Consider the following 27,631-nt stretch of genomic DNA (forward strand, 5'->3'; position numbering starts at 1 on the left):
TATGGACTGTATTGCAATAATTGTTGTATTGTAGCGATTGTACTGCCACATCATTGAGAGACGTTCAGGTGCATAAGCGTTAGTGATTCTAATAAAACATCTGACGTAAGAAACAAATTTATACAATGATGTTGTTTTCCTTCATTTTGTGTCTAAATGTTCAGGACAAATTAAAATTACTGCGTTGTCTCGATCGGAAAAAATGAGACCGTTTCTTCGTATGTCTGATGACATTTTCAAATGGCAATTACCCTGCTAGTATGGGCATGATAACATAGAAAGCCAAAAAACAAAAACAAAAAACGTGTTAAGTAAACAAAACTTTGTCTTAATTCCAATTTGTAATACAAACATAATAATCATCATTTAAAATGGTTATTGAGTTTTTGCTCCATGTTTTCTATTTTGTTATTCATGTTGACATAATTCACACGTTTCTACATCGGACTAAACTTGCATGTCATCATGATAGTGGTAAAATAAAACATTATATAATACGCTGTAAGGAAGGGTACACAGTAGTTTTTATTATTTTGTTTGAATTAGTACTGAAAGGTGCTGCTTTGCTTTTTATTCCTTTTTGATTCTAATTGGAGTTCCTCGATATAACACTGTTCAAAATTTAGATGTAGAAAAAATTTGCAATGGGATCCGTAGTTAAAAAAGCGGAGAAAGTGAGCTGAAAACCCACAGTGAACATATCATTTACACTTCTCGCCCATTTTTACAATGTTGTCTGTTCATTATGCTCTCCTTCTACCATGCATCACTTATTTTATTTATTGAATCTCCCATGCTACATAATTATCCAGATAAGATATCACATGGTTACAATGTCAGCCAGTCTCAATGGAAATTGAGAGCCGAGAAAAGATATTGAAAGCATGACAGTATGAGATTTATTCTCTTACTTTTTGTCAAGCAGGGATCCAGGTTTACCGAGTGGTCTAAAGCGCTTGTTTTTACCGATCACTACCATTTCACCTCTGTCCGAAATATTCGAGTCTCGGCCTTGGCCGATGTGGTTATATGATATAGCTACCAGTAGGTTATCGTTGGTCGGTGGTCCTCGTCTGTTTTTTTTTCCGGATTCGTTCTCCACCACTGATAGTATGTACAATGTATTGCCTATCTTGTGCCAGGAAATTGCGTTAAACCCAAAACAATGACAGCACATTATCAATAGCGTATTGGGCATCTTTGTGTGACAAACCTATAAATATGAGAATTTGGCAAGAAAAACAGAATGGATTTGTTACCATTATGATGTAGTCCGACACGCACGGAGGTACTGGGCTACAAGACAAAGCTCTTTATTTGACTGTCCAGTGGAACATATAAATGTGATATCGAAGTGCATGCATTATATTTTTTTATTATAGCAGAATTACTTCGCTCACAGGGCAAAGGGTAATGCATGAATACTCCTACAAATACTTATCATTGTTATAAATCTCACCCTCCAAAACGGGAACTTCATAACGCTTACATAACGGATGTTGAATGCTCTAATGTATTTTCTTGAATTTGAATTTAATTCTCCTCGTTGCCATCAGTTATTTAAATGTTACTATGTACTATAATTGTCCACTCAAATATGAAATCTCATGTAAAAGAGAATGAAAACAAGTTGTCAAATATTTCGAACCTGATTCTGCTAGTTTGTCTTTCAAGAATGTCCACACATACACATACAGAAACGGCATTGTGTCTTTTCATAGTGCAAGAATACAGCATAGAGTGTCCATTTTCGTTCTTGTATTGAAATAGTCCAATGACCAGGTGCTTGACTAATAGGTTGCATGGCGTTTATGAATCAAAATGTCATCACAGTATTTCAGTCAAAAATAATGTTCACTATAATATTTACACATGTTGGTGTATATGAAATGATTATTCAACAAGTAAAAAATTATCATGAATTTGCAAAGACAGGAAAGCAGAAACTAATGACATATACAGTTTGAGCAGACATAAGAAGATGAGCTATGGTTGAAAGGTTTATTCTATTCTGAACACTTCGTTCTCCCTGCCACTTTTCAGAGCACATTTTACGGCCTCCTCGGTACAATTTTCTTTAATCTGTTCAGATTTAAATTCAGCGAAGTGCAAATTTAATATTATATACGCCGTTCGAGGGCTCAGTGAGTGAAAAAGAACAAAAAAATAAATAAATAAGGAAACAAAACGCAAACAGTAGAAAGTGCAGATTTGGATGCCATCTCATTTGTTGTATTATGAAGCAGCCAACTCTGTCAATAATGGATATAATACTCGTCACTGACAAATAAGTCTATTTCTTTGTTATGTTGTGTCTAAGTAACAGAATATGCAGGTTTAGTTAAACATTTAGAGGTATTGTATGTACTTTGTGGTTCGTTAATTTGTTTTGTCTCATCAAAATAAGGACTGGACGGAATTGTAACATTCGTACTTTTAAATACGGGACTGTCCGCGTAGTAATTTAATTTAAATGAACGCTGTTGTGGACTAATCCTTTAAAGTAATGATCCGCATTTCATTTGCATTTTAATATAAACATTATTATATGATTTCAGGAAGAAAGAGAGATAAAAGAAAGAGTAAGTATTGAGACATCTGCTTTCACAAAATAAGACGAAATAATGCAATGCATACGACTATTATGTCATTGCTAAGACTAGTGAATTTATTAAAACAAAAACAAACTATTTCTCGAATTTACCTCGTATTTAATCGAACATTGCTAATATTAATTATGTTTTATGATCTGGAAAGATATAAAAGATCCATAAACGTTTCCTGTCATGTCATTATCAATATAGCCATACCGCTTAGAAACCAACCATTTTTCCTAGTGCATTTAACCTTTTTCAGTATATAGTGCAATTATTGTGTTTGTTCAAAAAAGTAAATTTTTACTTAGTTGCAAAACGACAATGCTTTGCTAAATAAATACGTTAAGATGGACGCTTTTTTCGACCAAATGATCGAAAATGAAAATTGGTGACATTCTGATGTCCATTATCGCCGTTACAATGCATATCTTGAAAATCTCTCTATAGCTCAACAAAAAGACATATTGAAATGGTGGTTTCAAAAGAAGACGTTTTATTATGTCTAGTTGATTCTAAATGAACGTTTTGTTTTGATATATATATCAACAGCGCCTATTGGGTTTATACAATTATGATCGAATACTCGTCCATGTAAATCAAAGAAATATCTACCAACAGCCTCCATCGGGGTCCCATTACTTGCTTGCAAACTGTATTTACTTGCGGAGCAGTTATTCGAGGAGCGAGATTATAACGTTACTAATCTTCGTTTGAGCGGGATCAAATTGGGTTTATTATCGAGCTGACGATACAATTTCGTGACGATGCCTTAAACCATACTGAAGTTTCGGAAACTTTCCGTTGAGTTAAATGCGTAACTATGTCGTTACTAAGTCCTGACGGGGAAACCGTAGATTGATCGATTGATGAAAACAAGAACATAATCACAACGACTATAATTTCAGTTTCGAAAACCAGCTTGATAAACAAATTATACACAGCCCAGTATAAATCCGTACGGCTGTTTGTCCCGGCAGTTTAGACTAATTTAGGTAGTTTCCAGATGTGCGTGTGTTGAAGTTTCTCCGCTGAAGGTCATTTATAACATCCACCCTAAATGTGTTGCCACTAGCCGGCAGAACTATAATGTGGTCGATTAACGCCATTCAAAATGTTCCTGCTCCCACAGATGACACAGATGTAATAACAAGAAATGTACTGAAGCAATATATAAACGTTATTATTTGAACACCCCCCGTGATAGATACGGACTTTTTTCCACGAATGATCAAAGTGTAGAAGACTTCGTAGCATCCTTGACAAGATAAACCAGTAAAAATAAAATCAAATGCAACCCAAAATAAATTAAGCACTGCTATGTCTTCGACTCGTGCTTACAGTGGGATGGAAACTATTTCAAAAATAAGTACAATGAAATCACTGCGATCAACAACCATATGTGGGAGACCGTAGTGCTGAAACTATCACGTACGGTCAGAACACTAGTCCTCAAAGGTAAATATTTCAAATAATTATGATCCAAATTCAAAGAATAATTTATGTCACGTGCAATATAGTCCTGAATACATAAAAAATTAACAAAATACTGAATAGATGAAACGAAAAGTAGAACACATTTCCAGTATATTTTGGGAGTCGAAGTAAACAATCTTATCAGTTCACTACTGAAACGTCTAAACTGGCGCCGCCTGTAGTCGCCAAGGCGATTAATATACAAGAGTTATTGCCTTTACCTATATAACACAAACAGAATCGACGAGTTCTCGGTTATTGGGACTCGTGGATTCTGGAGGAGCTAGGGACTATTGCTCTAAGGTGAATGTGATCGAGGAACGTATTCGAAAGCGAAATATGTTTAGCGAAGTAATACATATCATGGAACGAACATTACTCCACCGAGTTTAAACCAAAGCTGCTAACATAGTCTGGGTTAAATCAATATTGCAAATACATAACTTGCTTCCAGAAACTTATGTGAACAACTCAGCCGTGGCAAATAAATATGCGATGCTATTTGGACACAATTTGAGAAGATGAGGATACGAGAGTTTCAATGATTGAGAACTATTTTAATAGGAATTTTCCTCAGTCAGCACTGTAAAATTGTGACTAATATCAGCATGGTTGCGACAAGACGACTCGTCACGTACCTAGTCGATATTGCGTATGATAATGAATATTTCCACATTATTAATAGGAAATTAGCCCACACCAGCCCGACTTGATATTGCAACCATGTTGTTGTGTTTGTTTTATTTTGGTGTAATCTTTGTCCTTGATGGCGGGGTAAAGTGTTCTATATTTATAGAAAATGTTGAATTCCAATCATTTAAAAATTGACATCGAGAAGCTGATTTTCTTTAATAAGCAACGTCTATCTCTATGCCGAGGGTAATGTTGATTGGGATCAAGGAGTTTTCATTGTTATAGGAAATGAAGTCAAACAACATTCGTCGACATGCAATTCATTTTTTATGAGTTATACAATTTTATCACACGTAGACTCATATACTAGTACGTTCGCCTTCTACACGATTGATAACTCAATTTTCGTCATTTTATTCTTCTTCGGATAAACTGTATTGATAACACCTGTCGATGCGAAAACAAATTGCAAATAAATAGCCATCTGATTGACATCTATATGTGATTGACAGAAGGGTTAATTGTGCTAATGCGACTTAACCATGCGCCAGTATATCAGACACATCAGGAAGTTATATTTTTGAATAGGAAAATAAGAACATATAAATATGTTTGTTTGTTGGTATCTGTATGATTAAGTACGTCGGTTGTACCTATACAGTTACGCCTATTTTATTTAGCGCAAATTATTGCGGCTCCTTTTTTAACTTTTCTGAATAAAGAGAAAGAAAAACGTTCAAATACGGATATTTGCACATGACACAGCCTGTCTAGTAGACTACGTTAAACGGCAACTATTGTGGAATACTCAGCTAATGTAGCGACAATTGTACTTGTAAGTACCATTTTTGATACCAAATAGCAACGTTTGTTTCTAATATCACCTTTGTTATATTATTTTTTTCAGGAAGAAAAGCAGATTCATGCATTGGTAAGTATAACAAATATATGTCCCCTCAGTCTAATGTGAACAAGTTATGTATTTTATATGGTTAGCAAGACGCGTACATCCATTAAAAATAGGTATTCGTCAAAGATTAAGTTATACTTCATTATAAAGTAAAGTTACCGTTTTATTATTATGCACCTTTGTCATATTTTGGATGAAATTTCAATAACATTATTTCAGATCACACCAGGTTTTATAAATGCTTTAGATTTCCGCATAATGAGATTATCCTCTTTTTGACTCATACTGTACATTAAGACATTCTTAATACAGGTTTATTTTCTCTACCGAGAAAGGGAGACGTAATTGTTTAATACAAATATGAGAAACCCAATTGAAGGCGCGTCCTTTATTTAGAGTTTTGTTCATGCTACACCACCGAAAGTATATTTCACAGTTTCTAATATCAGGTTTATTGTGTTATTTCAGCGCTCGACGGGATATGTAAGTACTAAAATGTGCACGAACACGCATTACATGATAGATATTACTCGAATTTAAATGTTATTTGACCACTGATAGCAAAGTCATCAATTCATTTATCATATAATTTAACAATAATTTTGAGAATCAGATGTTCATAGCAATAGTTTAGGTTACATTAGAGTCTACTAAAGGTTTTTCTAGAGCGAGTATCGAAGTTTTCTTTTATATTATTCAATATCACAGGATTAGTGTTATTATATGGGTATAAATATTCTGCAGAGTAATAAAGGCGTACACTATTATAACAAATAAGAAATACATAGTGGACAGTGAAGATTATAACGAACGTATGCTCATTGGCAAGGTAACGACCAGACGTTCGTCATCATTGCTAAGTAATTATGAACTAATCATTGCATAATGATGCATTCCCCATACATTTGCCTGGTAAAGCCTTCGTTGTTTTACTTGATTTCATCTTCCTCAAGGGTATATTGACTACCTATCATTGATTATGTTTACATCATGTTTGTGTTGTAGAGACGGACATATGGTGTTATTTTTTAATAAATTGGAATAATACTTATGTATCACATAACAACTGTGTTTGTAGATATATAGGCTCTGTTTACCTTTAGCTTCTCTGAGAATTATATAGACATTTACCTGAAATTAGTAATTGTACCATACATAATGTACGTACATGTGAAACCTGGTGGTAAGAGAGGAATATGTACTTTGTAAGCTTGGAACATGTTTGATAGTATTAATCTTGTTTACTTTACACTTAATCATCTCAAGCACATTTGGGATAAACAGAAAGGAAAATGTATACTGATGTAGCAGTTTGTATATTTCTTGCTTCATGACAAAATGTGTACGGGTTGTAGCAGTATTCGTCGTTCTTGTTTAGAGATAAATGTGGCTACTTATCAGTGAGATTTAGTTTCTGATACGATCACTGTTCTTAAATAATAGATACTTTGCAAGAAGCGGATTAGTTTTGGGACAAATAAACATGTACTATTAAAGAAACGATAGAGAAATGGAACAGTGACAAAATTAATAAAGCCACAAAATTGTAACTAAAGTAAGTGTAACCAGGATCAAGCACCAGGTAAATAAAAAAGTGTTTGTATGTGGCAGTAATTACTATATATGAAATAAAGGGCATTACATATCAATAGGTTGTTATTCAAAAAGATTTGCCAAGTTTTATAATTGGTCTTTACATATTTGGTTTCATAAAACGATAATATACTGATTATGTCATTGCTATGGTACGAGATGTTAGACCTAATTAAGGGATGCATTTTATTGCATAACTAAGCTATACCACCTACCTTCACCAACATTAATCTATTGCATACATCGTCATTGATATAAAACAAACAGTCAACACTGCTTATAGGAAGTATCTCTATCACTTTCTTGATTGAAACAACAATAAATTGCATCTCACACCTTTAAAGTGTCAATCAGTCTTTCAAATAAATCATTGCCTTCTACAAGTAGCTTCTCGTAGCCTAAAAAAAGGTGGTTCACTCTGTCGTCACTCTCTTTTCCATACATTAACACAATATATAATTAGATACGCGATGCACAAATAGTTTTCACTACTTCAGACAGAGGCCATTCACTCAGTGTCAATAGTTCAAAGAAAACCACATGTTACATATCGTTAAATCCGAATGAATATATCTGAAGTTAGTTCCATTAACCATTAATTCAACATTTTCTCTCCAGATTGTTCATTCTTGACATTCAACAGCATAACTAAGGAATAGCATAACTAATGTGTCGATTCCAAACGATTTTTTATACTCTTGCTACATGTCTGAAATGATATCGTCCGTGCCGTAATTCTTAGCAATTTAGTAAATGACTTATTCTATCCTTACTGATTTAAAGAGTCTTTTAAATACTGATATAGACAGGTAAACGTAGTAAGCATACTTTTTCAGATATATGTCACTCCTTACCCGTTCACATTCTGTTGAAAAGGGATACTTTCGCCTTATCTGTATATGTTTGGCTGCATTTCTATTACATAACACGGTTTTTCTGTCATTGAGTGTGTGCTACCATGTTACACATTTGAATAGAACAGATGGTAGAATACTTATTTTTCCAAATTGTAGGACTTGTTAAGGGATTTATTTCGCCGTTTGTGATATAGATACAATAAAAATGACTTTAACAGTAGTTTTCTCCCGTCACGTGCTCCTTCTCCAGCGTTATATGGTTTTAAGTTGTGTGTTAGAGGAACGCCAGGATACTACTTAGTTTAAATGGATGGTTTTGAGATTTGTCAAACAGAAAAGTGGAAGAAAGTATACATTCTTTTGTTAATTAATTCAAAACAGAGTCTTTGCGGCGTTATATATGTCTTCACCTTTTTGCGTACTTAGATCTTTTTCCAAGCAACTGTTATATCGAATGATGCGAAGGAACCATTTTAGTGATTTCGTCATGTAAAAGAAGCAATACACGTGGACACCAGCAATGTTATAGACCACACAAGAATGGTTCAATTCAGTGATCACATTATCTGTTATTACGATCAAGATCTGTTAAAGTTTGGTAAGATATGTTTATTATGATCAGCTGTTTTCTACAAAATAAAAACAAATGTCGCGCTCTCGAACGAGTCTTTCATGATGCGAAATGTTATTTATCGTATTCCAAGTCTTAACATCTTGTACATTAAATAACAGTGCCAACTGCATAGCATGTGGTAAAATTAACAAGACATGTAACGTATACATCGATATCTCTATCCATATAATATCATATCGTTTTCTTGATACAGGTAGCTGTAGTTCTACTAACGGAGTGGTTTCTAAAACAGTTATAATGGATGTTGGAAAGAGATCTGTTCTGAAAAAAAACGATAGAAATACTATTGTATATATTGTCATACGACTGTTTGAAACACTGGAGCTATAGTTATATCCTGGTTATAATTAATATCTAATTTCTTCTTCCACCGAACTTGTAAGGTATAACTTTGCATTGTTTGAAGCGGCTCGGGGATTGCCCTGTCTAGTACACTTTTGTGAATATAATGTCAAGTCTTCTCTTTATTGAGGGATCTAACGTCAGAGCGGAGTTCTTCTTTAGCATGACTTTGCTTAATAATTTATCAAATTAGGCATCTTTCTTTGCTTCAAACCGATGCTAGGATTATTGTCATACGGATAAGTATCGTCATGTAATGACAACTAGATAAATCGTCTTGCCCATAACTCTCCAAGAGAGTTGAGAGTTGAGGTCGCATAGAACTATTATTCCGTTTGCTAAAATTTCAGAAATGCAATCCTGTTTAAATATTTCCTTCCATGAAAACAATCTCACTGAGTTTAGAAAACTCTGCAGTTTTCTCAAGCTTGCTACACTGTACTATGTCGTACATTTTTTATTTTCACTACTTCGTTTGCAACAATTGTTTAACATTCTTATAATTCGTGAGTGACCGATATTCCCAGCCTTGTGAGCACCAGACGAGTTCCATTTTCTACGTATCTACTGCGTTTCGTCATGAACACATTTTTTTACCGTTAGTTGTTCAGAAAACGGATTACCATACGAACAAACTCATGTTACGGACAGAAACGTAGATGTCTCGTCCTCCAGTCTGTTCATCATGCTATCAAAAACAACTCCAATAACTACATTCGTCGCTCGTTCGACCATATGCAGTAACTTTAAATATTTGGAGCCTATTATTTTTTTTCTAATTACTCACTCATCTGTCTTGTCGATGTTCTCTTCTATTTTACATATGTTGTTATATACCCCATGCCTTGTCGTGATTTGCACAAACGACAACAACATGATAACTTCAACTATTCATAGAGATATTGGCCTTAACCACTAAAACAAACTTATTTTTGCAATGCAGTATGGTCTGTCAGAGATTTAGATGGTTTCGAGGCAAAACTTATACAACATTGTTTCAATTCTTTCATTGTTTTGAAGTGGTTTGCTAAACTAGTAAGTAGATACTGGCAACATGGTTCCTGATGCATACTATTTACATTTATATTTAGATTTTACAACTACATCTAACGTTCGATTTTTACGAGCTCCCGACACAATAATAACGCACATGGACTTTCAGTATGTGATTGCTATTCCCAGAACTCCATGTCCCTTAGTCTTCTTCAAATTTCACTGTTAGCCTATTACTCGAATGTGAAAGGATTTAATCACGGGATTTATGCTGTGCGGGAAATTAAGCTCTCCTTGTATAATATATTACCCATTGAGTTACTGTAATGTCTACACCGTTTAATAATCAGTTGATTTACGGTGAATCGTAGGTTGCCCCTTTTACGTTCAATGTCATTTGCCGATACGTATGGTCAGATATTTGACGGCCAAAATAAATAATTTTGATAAAGTGCAGCAAAGATCATTGATTGCTGAACCATAATTTACGTATGTTATAAAATGTTCATTTCTCTAAATTCGATAATAGCGGCTATTGTCACCATCGACATATTTCTCATATTATAAACATGCACAGATAACTGGTGTCTAATAACCTTTCTATGAAACCTTTTCAAAATCTGACCCTTCATACTAGCCAAAGTTTTAAAAGGTTTGCGTGTCTCGCCTGAATCCGCTTTGTTCCATCATCCTTCCTGATACACTTGTTTATCTCTACGCAACAAATATTTACTTGTATCCTTCAGATTATAACTCGACATTAATATGAATTGATAACAGTTCTGAGCCCTTATTTTATGTTAGTTGCGGTAACTTTGTTTTTATGACTTTTATCCCTTTTTTTGTCGTGGGAGCTCTTGTTGTTGAGATCTTAGCGTTTTGTTCTTGCAGTTGCTTCTCCAATCTTTCTCATTTTGACGAGTCATGATAATATTGGTAATAGTGGTGAAAACAATTGTGCTATTACTTGTTGCCATCGAAATGTGTCTGGACCTTTGAAGCTGAATATCTTTGTCGGTAAACTTGCAGCAGAACAAATACACTTATTTTTCACATTTTTAACCATTATAGAGCTGTTAATAATCCAATCAATAGATAAAGAGAGATAAAGATATATAAGTGGTTCCGTACAACTAATTAGTGAATATGATATTGTACGCTGCAAATTTACGTTGATAAATCCTACTTACAGATTGACAGTTGATATTATAATCAAGCAACATTATTCCAAAGTTATTTTTAATTAGTTTAGCTGGATGATTTGAAAAGGAATAATACAACGTTTGAACTTGTACATAGCTCCTATTTGCATATAATGAAATGAATTGCGAAATGTACCAAACATAAAGACAAGTATAATGTGATGTTCTAAAAAAAGAAGAATAAAACGTAGTGCTATGTGAAGATGGTAGAGTGAGAACAGAAAAGACAGGCAGAATGAAGGAATTAAAAATAGATAATTTGACTTGAACAAGATAATTACCCCACACTCCCGACTTTGCTTCTGGGTGGGAAATATAATATAACCCAAACTAACTCAATTATAGTATATCCCATTAAGATATAATTAAATTAACATATACATCAACACACAGATATGCATAGCTTAGAGTGGAATTTGTTCCACTTGAACTGGGTCATGACAGAGTTACGATGGTCCGATTATGGTAAAGAGAAACCTTTAAAGAGATAACTCTTTGAGTTGTAGTGTGTGATAGTTAACATTAAAAGGATAACGTGTAATAACTTCTTTAGGATATCAAATATATTACTGTCTGTAGTATATCCATTTTTCCTAGTAAATCGAAAATAAGGAAGGCTTGCATTATAGAATTGTAATACATTATACAACTTTAAATATGAAGACTGCCATTTACTAGTTAGCTGTTTACAAAGTCAATACATCTGCGAAGATGATTCCCATGTTTATTAGCCAGGTGAATTTACTCTATCTTTCTCTCTCTATCTCTCTCTATCAAAAAGATATACACAACATTGACAGTTGCCATCAGTTACAAATGACCTGCTTGCATGTGAAAATAATAAACTTTGTCAAAATACTTGAACTAGGTGTTCTTAAAAACACTAAACGCACCCTGTGCCCTCATTCAGAGTTTACACTGTAACATTGCCCTTTTAGTTATTGATATGAGCTAGTGGTATAAAAGGAAACTTAAAGATGTTATTCTTGTTTTGATGCTTAATGCCATTTCTCGGTACACGATAGGAAATATATGGCTGCCAGTATATGTGGTGGAGGTAGAAACTCCAGCAAGAAGCTCCTACCCACATGAAACTACTGGTAGCTTTCTCACATATCTAGATTGGCCTAGTGCGAAACTCGAACCCAAGAGGGCAGAAGTGAAATGTCAATGATCGAGAAGGCGAGCGCTTTGGACGAGTCGGTCACCCGGTTCCCGAAAGTTACAGAATGAGAGCTTTTACTTCATTAATTTAAATGTTTTATAATATAGCAAATCTACGTTTAAGAAATTCAAACCCCAAATCGTTTGCTGATTTGGTTATTCTTTCTTTTTTCTCTTTCTTCGAAGCTTAGTTTGTAGGTAAGTCCGTTTGGTTCCATTTTGATCTCCATCATACAAGAGGTAGTCAATTCTGGGGGCAACATTAGTCATTGACATTCTTCTTAAAATCATTAGGAGATGAGGGACAAGGCTTATTATATGAACAACTTTGACAGTATTACAATATGGGGTAGGCTATATATTGTCCTTCCTATGTCATAGTAATGTCTGCAAAGGCTATTACTTCTTCTGTCTTGTTTCAAATAGTTTCCCTCAAAATCGTTAGAAGTGCACATACGTTTTAATATATTCATATCGATTATTTAGAACAATCAGTTTTATTTTACCTGATTATAAAGGACGTTTCTGTTCATCATTTTGAGTATTACCTTCATGCAGTATCATTTTGGGGCTGTTCAGTCTATCAATATTGAATAACAGTTTATAGGGAAATGATCTCTAAGCTATATAAACCAAGCTATATTATGTTTGCGTTTAACAATGACCATGCTTTTTGTTTGTAAAACAGATTATTCAAAAGAATATATTATGAACTTGCAAGTGATTAAATCATTTAAATTCAATTTTGTTGAGGTCAAAGATGATATTTTTTTGCTTATTTACAGGCCAGCATAGATCTCGTAGAGTGAAAAAATGTTTATCACTTTCATCCAGATTATACATTTCTCCAATATGTTTCAAAACAAACAAATTCCGTAATAGGGCATTTTCGAAGTATTGATCCTACTCTCGATGCTTCTAGCTATAGTTGCCAACCAGTTTTAAAACGATTATATTGCATAATGGTACATTTTAAGGACAACATATTAAGAGAAACTCATTGAGTTTCAATTTGATTTTTGGATGAAATGTTTAGGTTCATCATGATACACACTTGTAGGTGAAATCCCTTTCTATCTTGCCTAGAGATAGTGATAGTCTAGTTTGTTCGTCTTACAAAACCGCAGCCTTATTCGTACCGACATGATGCAGTTTACCTTTCCAAACACAGGATATTGCACCATATTCGAAACTGTATATGATATTTAAAAAATTAATGAAGTTGTTGATAAAATTTAGCACCTAAAAGTTCACATCAAATCCAATGTACGCACCAGAAAGCATAATATTTTTCATGAACTAGGACACTAAATACAAAGTCGCGTCCTAGTCTTATACATCCAAAAGAAACACCAAACATCACATAGTGTGACTAAGAGAAATAACCTTAACTATGGTCACTTTGGCGGAATATTTACATCCAAGTCCGTACATTTAACAGATGGATTGGCTAGGTCGCATGCAAATTCCATCAAAGAGGATATAAATGTTTATCTCCCCTAAAATATGATACATTTTTAAATGCAAAATACATTTTATCAAGCCCACACACGCATTTCCTTGGTACATTTCAGAGTAATCAACCTTATATATATATATATATGTCACATATTTCTTCAGATAAACCAGTCTTGATGAAAGTCGGCATTCCCTAGACCAATTATCACCATCATCAAACAAATAATCATCATTATTATTCATGATACAATATTCCTTAAAAAGTGCTGGCATGTGATTCCTATACTCAGTGTATGGACGCTTACTTACATCGGTGTGGTTTTCTTTAAACACAACGCTTTTAGGAAGGCATGTTCTTCCGTGCAAAACCACTCAGGTGGCCTATTGGTTAGAGCGTCCGCCTCGGATGCGGAAGTTCATGGGTTCGATCCCCGGCCGAATTGTACCAAGGACTTGCCAAAAAGTGGTACCTACAGCTGCTTCTCTTGGCGTTCAGCAATAGGAGGTCAGTGTTAACACTGGTGGGCCTGCTTTCAGGATAATGTGACTGGGTGGGACATTACGCTACATGTCTGCGGTATGATGCCCCAGTGATAGGCATCACAATAAACTGTCACACTGCAGACATCGTAGCGATATGACTAAACAATTGTCAAAGCTACGTTAAAACTCCAAAATCATACACACATACACACACACACACACACATTTTCGTGCAACCATCAGTGACAGTAGGTCTAACGCGATGCTTAAGATACATTCTTTGCGAAGCGTTACACTGGGCATTTTTACGTGAGATCCATTGTTATTATAATAATTGTAAATATCTGACACAAAGTATTAAACACAAAAAGCATTGAAAATTATTAGCATATATATATATATATATATATATATATATATATATATATATATATATATATATATATATATATATATATATATATATATATATATATATATAATTGAACACGCTACTTTTTATTTGGTGCTACACATTATGCAACAGTTTTTATTCAACATCCAAAAATATAAATTTTGAGGTGTTGACGTAAAACTTCACGCTATTGTTAAGCCTATGTAGATATACCCTATTATGGTATATATTACTATGGCAGTAGTATTTTGTTTTGGGTGTAACCCATTTTCAGCACGTGTTAGCCATACATGGCGGCCATTATATATGGTGGTGGAAGAACCCGGTAAAATTCCGTGAAGAACCACCGACCCAGCCGAAGATACCTTCAAGCTTTCTGACATATAAACACATTAACAACACGGGGCCCAAATCCAACCGGAGAGAAATAAGATGTCAGTGATCGGTAAAGGCGAGCCCCTTAGAACACTCGGACACTAGGTACCCCAATAGTATGTTAACGTAGCATCAATCACATTCTTATATAAAAGTACAAAGTTAAAGAACTTACGTTTTAAATATTAAATAATTCCCGTTAAATTTCGTACAATGGTAGTTATAAATAAAAATTATTCAACTCCAACCATGTGTCTTCATTTCAAGCCATTCATCTTGGAAATGGTGAGTATTTCCATTGGACTTCGTGAAAATGAATGGAAACTTTCAGACTGGACCATTATTATGTAATATATACAAACTGTTTAAATTAAGTGTTGTCAATAAAATATGTGTATCTTACTCAAGGAAACTAGGTGATTGAGGTAACTGGGATACAAACTTTGTCCATGCAGAATATATATCGCATAAGAAAAAAAAGACTAACTGTAGATGACATTAATATTGAATCCGTAAATAGGTTTAAGTTAAAACATATTTGTAGAAAGGAATATTTACAAAGTGTGACTTCATGTGGAAGATTTCTGTACACGCATATGTAACGCATTGATGAAGATTTATATAGCAGGCTTTCTATCAAAATTATACAGAGAAATATAAACAGGACAGTAAGAAACAGACAAACATAAAAGAAAACCTTGATCATATATTGCATTTTTATTCTCTCGGAAACCTCACTGATGTTATTGCCCACAATACACGAACTCGGCTTTCACATTTTTAAACAATAAGAAGGTCACATTTTACTATGAGATAGACATAGAGAGAGACAGATAAATGAAGCATGGAATCACAGCGATTATGCAATTGTATAAGGGAAAAAGCTTGCACATATTAAAATAATAAGCATCAAATATAACTGCAAGACAGAGAGAGAAAGACAGACGGGGGAGTTTAATAATGTGTGTAGTCTTAGTGATAATGCCACATTATACGGGATGTATATTGTTGAATCAAATCTACAGAATGCTTGTTTTTTATAATCAGGAAACATTCCAAAAAATAATTATTGAGCCAAACGTACATGTTTACAAAAACAAAACAATATATAAATTCTTGTTATGCAAATATAATAAATATATAATACACTACATAGATTATAAAAATAGAAGTGGCGTATGTCGGGTTTATTAAGACAATTAAAAAGTAAATGCTAAATAAGCGAGAACGATACAGATCAAGAGACAGAGGCAATATACAGGGCTTGTTTAGAACCATATTATGACTATATACTGTAATTTGCTTTGACAAGATAGTGAAAGACTCGTTATTTTCATTTTTAAGTTTCAATTCGAAGAATAGATAGCAATAATATAAATTATATAATATAACGACAAAGGGATTAATTTAGAAATTGAACATAAAGCTATTTTCTAGTTTAAATGGGTCTTTATGGTTTGCTTTTATCAGTTAAGACATATAAATGATGTAGCATGTATTGTGTTGCTAAAGGGTGCTACTGATGTCAGAAAAATTATAACGATAAATCAACTCGGCGAAAGTGAGATTCAAGATCATTATCGACGCTAAAGCAAAGTGTAAGTTGTATGTATCAGATGGCACATGAATGTTCTATTACGAACATCTGTCTAAATGAATCCTTGATAAAAGAATTATGCATTAATAGGAATTGTTAACCTTTGCAAGGCTCTTTTTTTGTATGTTAGTTGTCATAACTTCATTTTATATTGAGCTTAGTCTCTGTCTTAGTTGTGCGAGCTGATGTTATTACATATGGTATTTTGTTCTTGCAGCTGCTTATGATATGTTTGCATGTTGATAATTGATGATCACTGTGGTAACCACTTTATCCGTTATCATTGATTAACAAAACTGTTTCATTCGATGAACCGTGTTTACACTAGTGGAACACCTCAGTCGGCTCTTTTCAAGTGCAGTGCTCTTATGTTTAGCTGCAATTAACTCAAGGATATGGGTAGATATATTTCAAAACTGGATTGGTGGATATAATAAGTAATGACACAGATCAATAGATATGTCGCTAGTTTAAACCAGTAACATATTAACATCTCAAAAGTATGAGTTGACATTCTTGGCTGTATGCAAAGATATACATATGAAACGACCAAAAAGCTAATCGGTGTGACAGTTACTCAAAATACAAGTTTATCTTTAATAAAGAATATTTTTCTAATTTCTTGGAGGAGATCTTTTGCATAATCAGATATGTACTTTAATAACGAAAGTGTTGCATACATTTGTGGACATAAGGGGATTCAATTGTTAGGCGTATATCAAGAGGAGGAGCTATCTTCATACGAAAAGCTATATAATGTTGCTAAGACTGTGACAATATGAACAAAAATGTAAATATCAATGGTAGCAATTTAGCGTTGGTAGAAAATTTGCTTGGTAGTTGCGAGTGCGAAGAATATTACATGTCAATAGAGATTATATTGATTAATTGTCCTAAGCGATAATACAAAGAGCAGTGTAATAGTCATATGTAATTCTGTGTGATTTACAAACCGTCCAACAATACGGTGTTTGTGTTATTTCTTTCAGTTTAGGGTATGATTTTACATTAACGGTGAACGTTCTCCATGACATTACATAAGTAGGCATAGTTGAAAATGTCATGGGGTGTATTTACATTACAAAAATATATTTAGTTTATTGTGGAACATCAGGTGATGTTTGTCTGGAAAATATCATTGCTGTAGGAGGTGAATTATAAGCTAACCATATAGTTTTATCTATTCTTTAGCACTGCGGATTCGACAAAACGTTCAAAAATGTTAATGTGGTAGTGGGAAAATGCCTGAGGACATTAGTATCACACTCGTTCCATCCTAATATTTCAAATGGGTAAGAAAATAGATGGCAATCCTTGGTATGCAACACTGTATTTAAATAATGATAAGAATGTCATAGATGTAATAAATTATAGCATGCATTTCTGTGTTGATTAATACAAAGGCGTTGATTGTTTGAAGCTTTAAATTTTATTATGTAAATAATAATGAAAGCCCGAAACAAACTGATTGTGCTGCTACAAGAATAATTCTAAAGTAATTATTATTTTATATAAGTGGCAAAAAATAATTCACGTATGTGAATCCATGCAAGCAAAACATTTAATGATGTTTGGAATAACGTTTTACAGTGTATTGGGCGAGATAAAATGAAATTTAAGAGGTAATACAAGTTATACTAGTTATGTTAGCATATAAACTATGATAAGTAATAAAAACACAATTCGTAAAAAAAATACAATTGTGGTGAGATAAGCTCTATAATGTAGATTAAGCAAGCATATAAACATACATAGACTGCGCGAGAATATATATAGGGACGTCTTTGTAATGCATCCTAATAACTGTAACTGTAAGAATAGAATAACAATAGAGCCATTTAACCAGACAAAGGAAGAGAACCAACAAATTAATTTATTTTAGTTAAAGCTTTATTTTCTTACCACACTCTGCCACAGACCCACGTTTATTATTTTAACAAGAATATATGTCGTAAAAATTTCAAAGAAATTCCAATAAGTTGTAGATCTATTTGTGAACGAGTATAACCCGAATTCTGTTATCGGGATTTACAGGCAAACAAGAACCAAATTATATTCCGATTGAATTTCGCCTAATGAAAACCAAACATATTTGTTGGTGTGATCTTGATAAGCCATCTTCGCGTCTTGATTCAACTGCTAATTTATGCAAGACAGGTGCTTTATTGACACACATTAAGCCATTCAAAATTGAATCAAATTCATATCCACTATCGTCAATAATACATTTGTCATAATTTATGTTTAGCATAGCTATCTGACTAATATTTCTCGCATCAGTAAGAAACTGAAACGGTGAAACGGGATTATACTCTATTCTGGGCAACACAAATACATGAAGTAAGGTTTTCGGTAACAACTTCTCTAGAAAAACTTGTTAGAATTGTTCACACCATTAGTTATATAGTATACTGGTCTTTAAATTGTATACAATTATCTGTCTATTTTTCTTCGTCACAGCTTACATCGTGCATGTTTGCTCACTGTGCATTTGAGCAGCCTCTGGTACCTCTAGGTTATTTTATAACTTTTTAAACAATTGCTTCTTCATTTATGTCCCTAAATTCACCAGAAGACTCCTGAAATCAAAGTTAAGGAAGTTTTGTTTTTCACCATGATTTGGCTTATATATTGTCAGTATGCTCCGCAAATTAATATAACCACGTCGGTACATTGTAGTAGTTCTTAATATACTTTTTACTAATTTATTTACTGTATATTTTCCCCAGTGTGGCAACATTCCTGTTAATATCTACTAATTCAATGCAACAAATAATCAACATTACTATATGAGAAAATATTCCTACCACTAGGTGAAGATTTATAGATATGGACACAGTGTATTGATTGACGCATGATGGCACGAATTAGATCTTGATGAAAGCAGAAGAACAACAATAATGGAAGTGATTACATAGTCCAAAATCTGTATGTCACGTGTGTAAAGTGGCTTTAATGCCTTAAGCGACAAAACGTGTCAAACGTCGGGTCAAATTGCATATTGATCGATAATATAAGTTTATTGGTCTAATTCCAGTACTAAAATAGTTCTTTATTTTTTTATTGACTTCTATTTTGCCTCTCTGTCTGCCTGTCTGTACTTGATCGATGTTTTACTCCTGTATATGAAAACCTCTTGTGTCAGCTACTCGTTAGGGACTTACACTGAATCAGCGTACAATGAAAATCTCACCATTCGTACAAATATCATGTTGTGGGAATGACTTTCTCTCTCTCTCTCTCTCTCTCTCTCTCTCTCTCTCTCTCTCTCTCTCTCTCTCTCTATATATATATATATATATATATATATATATATATATATATATATATATATATGGTTTATTGACATTAGCAGAGAGGCAGCTGCCTGATAATAAATATACTGACATCAATACATCAAAAAAACATTAGCAGAGAGACACCTGCCTGATACTAAATATACTGACATCAATACATCAAAGTAACATTAGCAGAGAGGTAGCTGCCTGATACTTAACATACTGACATCAGTGCATCAAAGTAACATTAGCAAACTAAGATTAAGGTCTTAATGTAGAAAACTAACCAAGCACAGTTACAAAAATCTCGGAATATATTCATATTTAGTAGTATTGTTTCTGCTCTTGTAATGCTGACTCAAACATGTACTTGAACTCCAAATCAGTGGAAAAAGTTTTTCTCTACGTAGCTTGCAATAACGCAGAAAATCTTGCCTTGTTAGTCCTGCAATGATATAAAATACGTGTCTTCCCTTATTATCTTCGTCTTCTCTCTAAACCTGCGTTATAATTCATGATCCTTGGTTTCTAATAACTAGCTGGCATAAGACAGGAAAACCATGTTCGAAAGTGTACTTGGGATAGCAGAAATGTCTTCAAGTATGTTGCTGAAAATGCAGCTTTGGAAAGATTTGATCACGTTCCGATAGCATATACATGGGTGATCGTGGTTTTAATTTACCAATATGGTACTCAACGTCGGAACCTAAACGAAACAGCTGAGGTTCCAACAAATAATTTGCAGTGAGACTCAGGGCTAGATTATCTGATAATATGACCCAGTTTTTGTAAGTAAAGCGTTCTAATGAATGCGCGTATTTACATATTTATGATATGTGTACAGTTTAAAGAACGAAACGCACACTGTATTCACACTGGTGAACAATATATGATGAAACTACATCACTTCGAGCTCCGTAGTTACTCAAGCTTTCACCTAATATTGGATATATGCATATTTACTAATAGGTTTAAAAGTTATAGCTTTATCGACTAATGTTCAGTGGATTAATAATAACTTTGAAAATATGGTGAATAACAGAGCTTTCAAATCATACATTCCCAGTGAAGTTTATAGTAAACTGTCATGGAGTTGGCATCATGGTGTAAGTTTCTCGTACACTAATTAAGAGGCGTCAGAACGTAACAAATATATGTTAGAGCACCAAGAGTATTAGAAGCCTTTCGTGATCAAATTAATTCCAGATTTAACTGTTATACAGTGGGGATATGCAATGAATATAGATCTGATATAGTGTGAAAAGTGTATACCGAATCACTGGAGTTGAAAGACTGTATTGTATTACGTGTGACATATGAAAAAGACAATACATTGCATATCCCTGATCCAACCACTCTTCCAACGTTCCGGTTTTGTTTTAATGTTAGAGACCGCATGCTGGAGCCAGACATTTAAGTCAGAGTTATGACCAGTGAAATTCCAACATTTTAATACCCAGTCTCAAAAGCCTCATCCTTGTAATGTTCTTAAATTAGGATAATCTTTGTTATTGTACTCGGTGTCAAACGTATCACAACCATAATGTGCTTAAATTCGAATATAATATGTAATAGTAATCAGTGTCCAAAGGATGTTACAATAAAAATGCAATTGTATGGTGCTCAACAAACCGTCTTTTTGACTATCTCTTACTGTATTTCTCTCCTACGTATTCCTCTGATCATTACCTTTTACTTTTTATAGTAAATGCGACACATCATGTTTTGTGTTTTTGTGTGGTACAATTTGTGCTATATATTTATTATATTCACATATCAGTACATATTTTATGGAAATCTTATCCGAAATTAAGTTGATATTGATATTATAACGTTCTAAGCATGTATTAGTCATATCCAGTGCGTTAGCTCATTGGAGTAAAATAAATGTAGCAAATTATTCCACACCATAAAAGTTTGACGTTTTCCAATTAAATGTATTTTCATTTGCAACTTATACCGCGAAATTATACAATGCACATTGAACAGTGCTTTTCCTATCACCACCAGGATTTGCTTATTAAGATTTCACGTAGATAACCTGTAGCGAACATCAGTGCATTTGCAGATTTCCTCACACCGGATATATGCTAGGCAAAATTTGTTCGTTGGAATAACGTAAGCTATACGTTCGACCTGATGGTAGTATCGAATAACTAACAACTTTTGCTATCAAACTAGCATATTCATTAAAGACTATCGTGCCGGTAATGACATTGAAATACGACCTGGCAAATATTTATAGATGGATACATATTAACACTTAAGCCAAATTTAATTTTTAAAACTGTGAACTATGTAACAGCCTTATATGCTGTAGTGTGAAAAATATATTTGAAGTGGATTTTGTTGCTGTCTTTGCCAACTCAACAATTTAGTTTTACTGATACTTACTTTGATTCCAAATGCTCTGATATATCAACTCTTTTTTCGACAACGAGGAAACAACAGCGTCATTTAGCTATAAAACAATAACCAAATCGATATAATTTACTGTACAAATGTGGTGAATACTACATGTTATATGTGTGAAAATATATGATATACATATTATGCACAACACACGGAATAAATGAAGATTATGTATGAAATCAATACGTACACAAACATAATCTGATTACATATTTTCATGTCTTGTGCACGTTTTAGTTATTTTCTCACACACATAACGTATCCATGTCTTCAGACCATCTTAAACTACACAAAGCGAACTTTAAAGACATTTTAGGATCCATGGATTCTCAGCTGAACTGAATTTCCTAATGTACAACTTCTGTTTTACCAGCATTCAAAATGGTTATCACATATGTGGTTGAGTTTTCCTTTCGAAAAGCTAACTCAATTTGAAGCAAGTTTCCATTGTGTCGATCATTTATCACCATCATCAACAAACAACCAACGTTCTATCCACTTGAACACTACATATATCTAAAAGAAGGAACGATGACATACTTATGTTTTTCCCATCAAATCGAGCTTTTTTATTAAATACGTAAACATTATAAATTTGTCGTTCCAAGCTTCCCTCTTTTTGCCAGTTTGCTCAAGAAACGTTAGAGATGACATGACATGACCTTGTCCATATCATATAATGTGAAATATACACAATTCAATCTCAACAGGGCTGCATCATTTTAAACAGCTCGTCAAAGAGATTGCCTGTATTTCCAATGAACATTGTGAACATCATTAAAAACTTTCTGATTGGACCATTATTATGCAACATATAAAAACCGATTATATTAAGTGTTATAAATGCATTGTTTTTATAAAAGAAATCTTATCCAAGGTAACAAGGCTATTAAGGTAGCTGGGATGCAAAATATGTCTAGGTATAATATATATGTGATAAGAAAAGTAGATATAAACTTGATATGACATTAGTTTTGAACCGGTAACTTTGTCTAAGTTAAAACAAATTTATGTAATGGGATATTTAGAAAGTGTGGCTTCACATAACATACTTCTGTATATATTTACGTTATGCTACTGGTGTTTATGTTGTCTATCAGCCGTTACAACTATTTAAAATATGCACACACTGGGGGAGATATAAGCAGGACAGAAATTTAATAAACTGAACAAGGAACAATGACCACATATTTTAATATTTTTCTTAGAATCATCGTTGGACTTTATATTATCCTTAATGTTATTGCATACAGTATACAAAATGTGCTTAACTGCACATATTCGAAAATTAAAGAAGAAGAAGATGATGCGAGATAGAGAGAGTCACATGAAGCAAGTAATTAGAGTGAATGTATCATGGTATAAGGAAAAAAATCCTGCACAAATTTGAACAATAAAGCTTCACATGTAGGTCTAGGAGAAAGAAAGAAAGAGAGAAAAGTTAAATAAAGGGTGTAATCATATTGATTATGCAACGGTATACGGGACATATATAGTTTGGAATCAAGTCGAAAAAGTGTTACTTGTGATTATAGGCAAGAAACGTTCCAACGATAACTTGTGTGCAAAAATACCTCTTCAAACAAAAATAGAACAATACATAAATTATTATAATGCAGATATAATAAGTAAATAATAAAATATGTACAGTACGAAAATACAAATGGAGTATGTCGGGAATATTAAGACAATTTAAAAATAAATAAAGACTAATTTGAATATATAAAGTGTAAGAGACGGAGAAAAATATACAGAGCATGTTTAGAAACGTAATGATTTTACAGTGTAGTATGTTTTGATGATATATTGAAATACTCGACTTTATTTCCCTTCGAAAGTGTCACTTCACATATGATCCAGTAGCATGATAAAGTATATAATATAACGGCAAATAATTATTTAACAAATAAAACTTTGTATCTTGTTATGCGTGCCGTGTTTTATTTATTATTTATTTTACAAACCGTGAACTGTGCACTCCTTTCAAGGTTCTTATTTATGCTAATGTCGGCCACGACGTATATATGGAATTGGTCTAAATTGTATTTATTGTATCTATCTCATCTGTCTCATGCCTACACTCTAGCATATGAAATGTATCAGCAACACACAAATGAACATGATAATGATCACTCTGTACGTGGAAATAACAAGAAATTTGAAATGATCAGCACTGACTACCATTGAATTCATAACAAATACAGAAAGAAGATATGCAGAGTCATCAACGTAGAAATGTTAGTCCCCTCGATATAATATTGGTATGATATACACCAGGATAAGGGAGCTTACACATTTATTTTAATTTTAATCTTCTGATTCGAAATGTTTTGATTATATCGAATTTTCGTGGATCATAACCAAGGAAATTGGTTGTAAAATTTGTTTGTTTTTGATGTCCCTTTCCTATATCTAAGGCATATAGTTCAATATATTTACGTCTTCGATAATGCCGTTAAAGCAACGCATCGATTACGATTCGGAAGCTATACATACTGTTTTGTAACGGCAAAAGTCACAATAATCCCTTGGTTTCCTTGATATACGGTTACATTATAGACTGTGAAGGTGCAATTTGAATTATTACATTGCGTGAGTCGTGCCAGTATCCAAGAATACATAGGTTTGCCTAACTCCACGTCACAGTCCACTCCAAGTTTTACTCATTTATAAAATTTGCGCCTTTACTTGATAACTGTACTAATATTTTATTGACTGGAGGTAGCATAATACATATCATGATGCACACTTTTGTCTTGAAATGCCAGCAAGATGATTATATAAGTGATGTTCAGAATCGCTACGATTTTGAGTTGCTTGTTCTATGCTTTGGTCAAGCTGGAACATTGGCAGAGGTCCTTCCATTATGAGTTTTTTTATATTGTGCTTTTTCGGAAAGCCATTTCTCTGGCCGACAAATTTTTAACCATATTGAAACAACTATCTACGGCCAACACGTGTTAGCGGGCATCAAGCAATCGTCTTCACACAAAGTGTGTCTGATTAAAAACAAGTGTGAGGTTGCAATGTATGAAATATATGCGTCGTGGTGTGATAAAGTGGGACCCGCATAGTTATTGATTAAACGAATTTTTTCTACAAAGACAGAGACAATTAGACAACAAATAGTTGCAGTATGCAAATTAGAGGTATATAGAATGGCAAGTTTTCTGAAGCTGACAGTTTTAGAAGAGTACAAAATGACACTAGAACTATGCCATATCTTCCACTCCTGAGGGTACAATGGAATAATGTTGTTTATGAAGTATGCAAATAATGATATCACTTTACCATGCACAATACCTCGTTTTAGCTATTTTTAAAGTAATTATTTTCTGTTTCTAAGAATTAAGTTATACTTAGTTATATAACCCAAATATCTTCATTTTTATCACACTGGAAAATATAACCATCTACACAACGGAGATTGTACTATGACTATTTCTCTCCCATCAGATATTTCAGATATTTCATATTTGGGAGTTGCTCAATCATGATTTGTTTCAACCAAAATCAAGTAATAATTTATTATATGTAATGAAATATAATTATAATTGTTATTATATTACCATTATTGACTACCTTTGTATTCACGTCTTTAAACACATTCTTCTTTTGTAGCTGCGCAAGATAGTTGTTATCGTTTGTCAGTCCAGTTTCCAACTTTTTCTCACCATTGCTATAGTCTTTATCAGTACTTTTATAAATGCAACATTGTGCATATTATCCTCGTTTATTGTAAAATATAGTGATTGTTTAGAGATGTCTTTATTTCATTCATGTCACAATACAATTCTGATATTGCATTAATTGTCCTATCATTAGCGTCGTTTTCTTATATATAAATATTTGTGACGCTTGATATATAATCCTGAGCTGATACAACACGATCGGAACCATCTTGAAAAATGTTTACATTTTATTAGCATGACATATATCACTGAGATATGTTAGTGTACAATATCGTCTGAAATATTATACTTATTGCTACATAATAGCTATAACTAATATACTAATTGATTTTAACTATTGTTTACTGCAAACATCGCGGTGAAGAAATCATATTGTTGTAGTTGTAGCTATTTCGCTTACTTACTTTAAGACAACAGAGAGGTAAAACTCTTTTAAATATTCCCTGATTGTTTGCACAATACAAAGTGTACTATCTAGCATGTCTAAAATAATAACTATTTTTTGTTAAGAGTCTACCCTGCTCTATGGTATCGATAAAAGAACTATATTATTATTAACGTTCGGACAAATAACAATTTTTGTTTCAAATATTTATCAATCTCGTTTTTTGCGTATTGAGGTGTGAAGTGTTAATATCAGTAATGCATTTTTCAAATTCAAGTCTAGGAAGAGGTAGAGAATTAACGACTACTACATTGTCTATATTGTTGTCAGTAAGGAATCAAGTAAACCCCCACAATATTCTTGTCACTAAATTTTACATTCATTAGGAACCAGTCTTTACCAGAAAGAACCATTTGTTTTCCATATTATGTTCTTTCAAATTTCAACAGCTGTTAATTTTTCCATATCGGTAATACCGTGAGACCTTAAGCCACTATATTCCACTCCATTTAGGTTTAATTCTGCTAGAACTTGTAAAACAATATTTGCCGGTATTTTAAGCGCACTACATTGACTTCAGCCAATGAAAGACATTCATATTTGAAAACAATGGCAGAGAGTGTACTTTAGTAACGTCTCACCATGAGGAGAGGATACAATGTCGCTTAATATGCTTTGCCAGTGTTTCGAGTCGAGAAATGACAGCTGATAGTATAATCAATAAACATTATTTCGAAATAATTTATCATCAGTTGAGTTGCATGCTTTGTAAAAGAATAATATAAGTTCAAAGAGAAGTAAATATATGTATTTTCCTATGTGCGCATAATGCAATATGTTACAAAATATACCATGAATGAAGACATGCATACTGTGATTTTCTAACAAAAGAAAAATAAAAAGAATACGAAGTGAAAAAGGAATGGGGCAAAATGAATAGACTGACAGAATAAAGGAATTAAAAATCCATAATTAGACTTGAATAATATAATTACTTGACATATAATAATTTGTTTTTGAGTAGGAAAACATAGTATAACCCAACATAATTCAAGTATAGCAAACGGCATTATGAATGCAGTGAATTAACAGATACACCATCACACATGCACACAGAGATAGCTTGGAGTGGAATATGCTCCATTTGAAATGGGCCATG

General features: G+C 33.3%; 1 long non-coding RNA gene across 1 annotated transcript in view; it reads left to right on the forward strand.

The window, feature by feature from the left end:
- LOC149770752 (uncharacterized) overlaps positions 1 to 27,631 on the forward strand; it is a 60,807-nt gene that overhangs the window by 18,939 nt on the left and 14,237 nt on the right. Inside the window, exons 2-4 of the long non-coding RNA XR_016418477.1 lie at positions 2,559 to 2,582; positions 5,611 to 5,634; positions 6,082 to 6,096. This is a non-coding gene — a long non-coding RNA (uncharacterized LOC149770752). The remainder of the gene's footprint in view (positions 1 to 2,558; positions 2,583 to 5,610; positions 5,635 to 6,081; positions 6,097 to 27,631) is intronic.

This window comes from Sinohyriopsis cumingii, unplaced genomic scaffold (assembly GCF_028554795.1).
Source record: "Sinohyriopsis cumingii isolate HCF-2022 unplaced genomic scaffold, ASM2855479v2 utg002414l, whole genome shotgun sequence".
Classification (NCBI taxonomy): Eukaryota; Metazoa; Mollusca; class Bivalvia; order Unionida; family Unionidae; genus Sinohyriopsis; species Sinohyriopsis cumingii.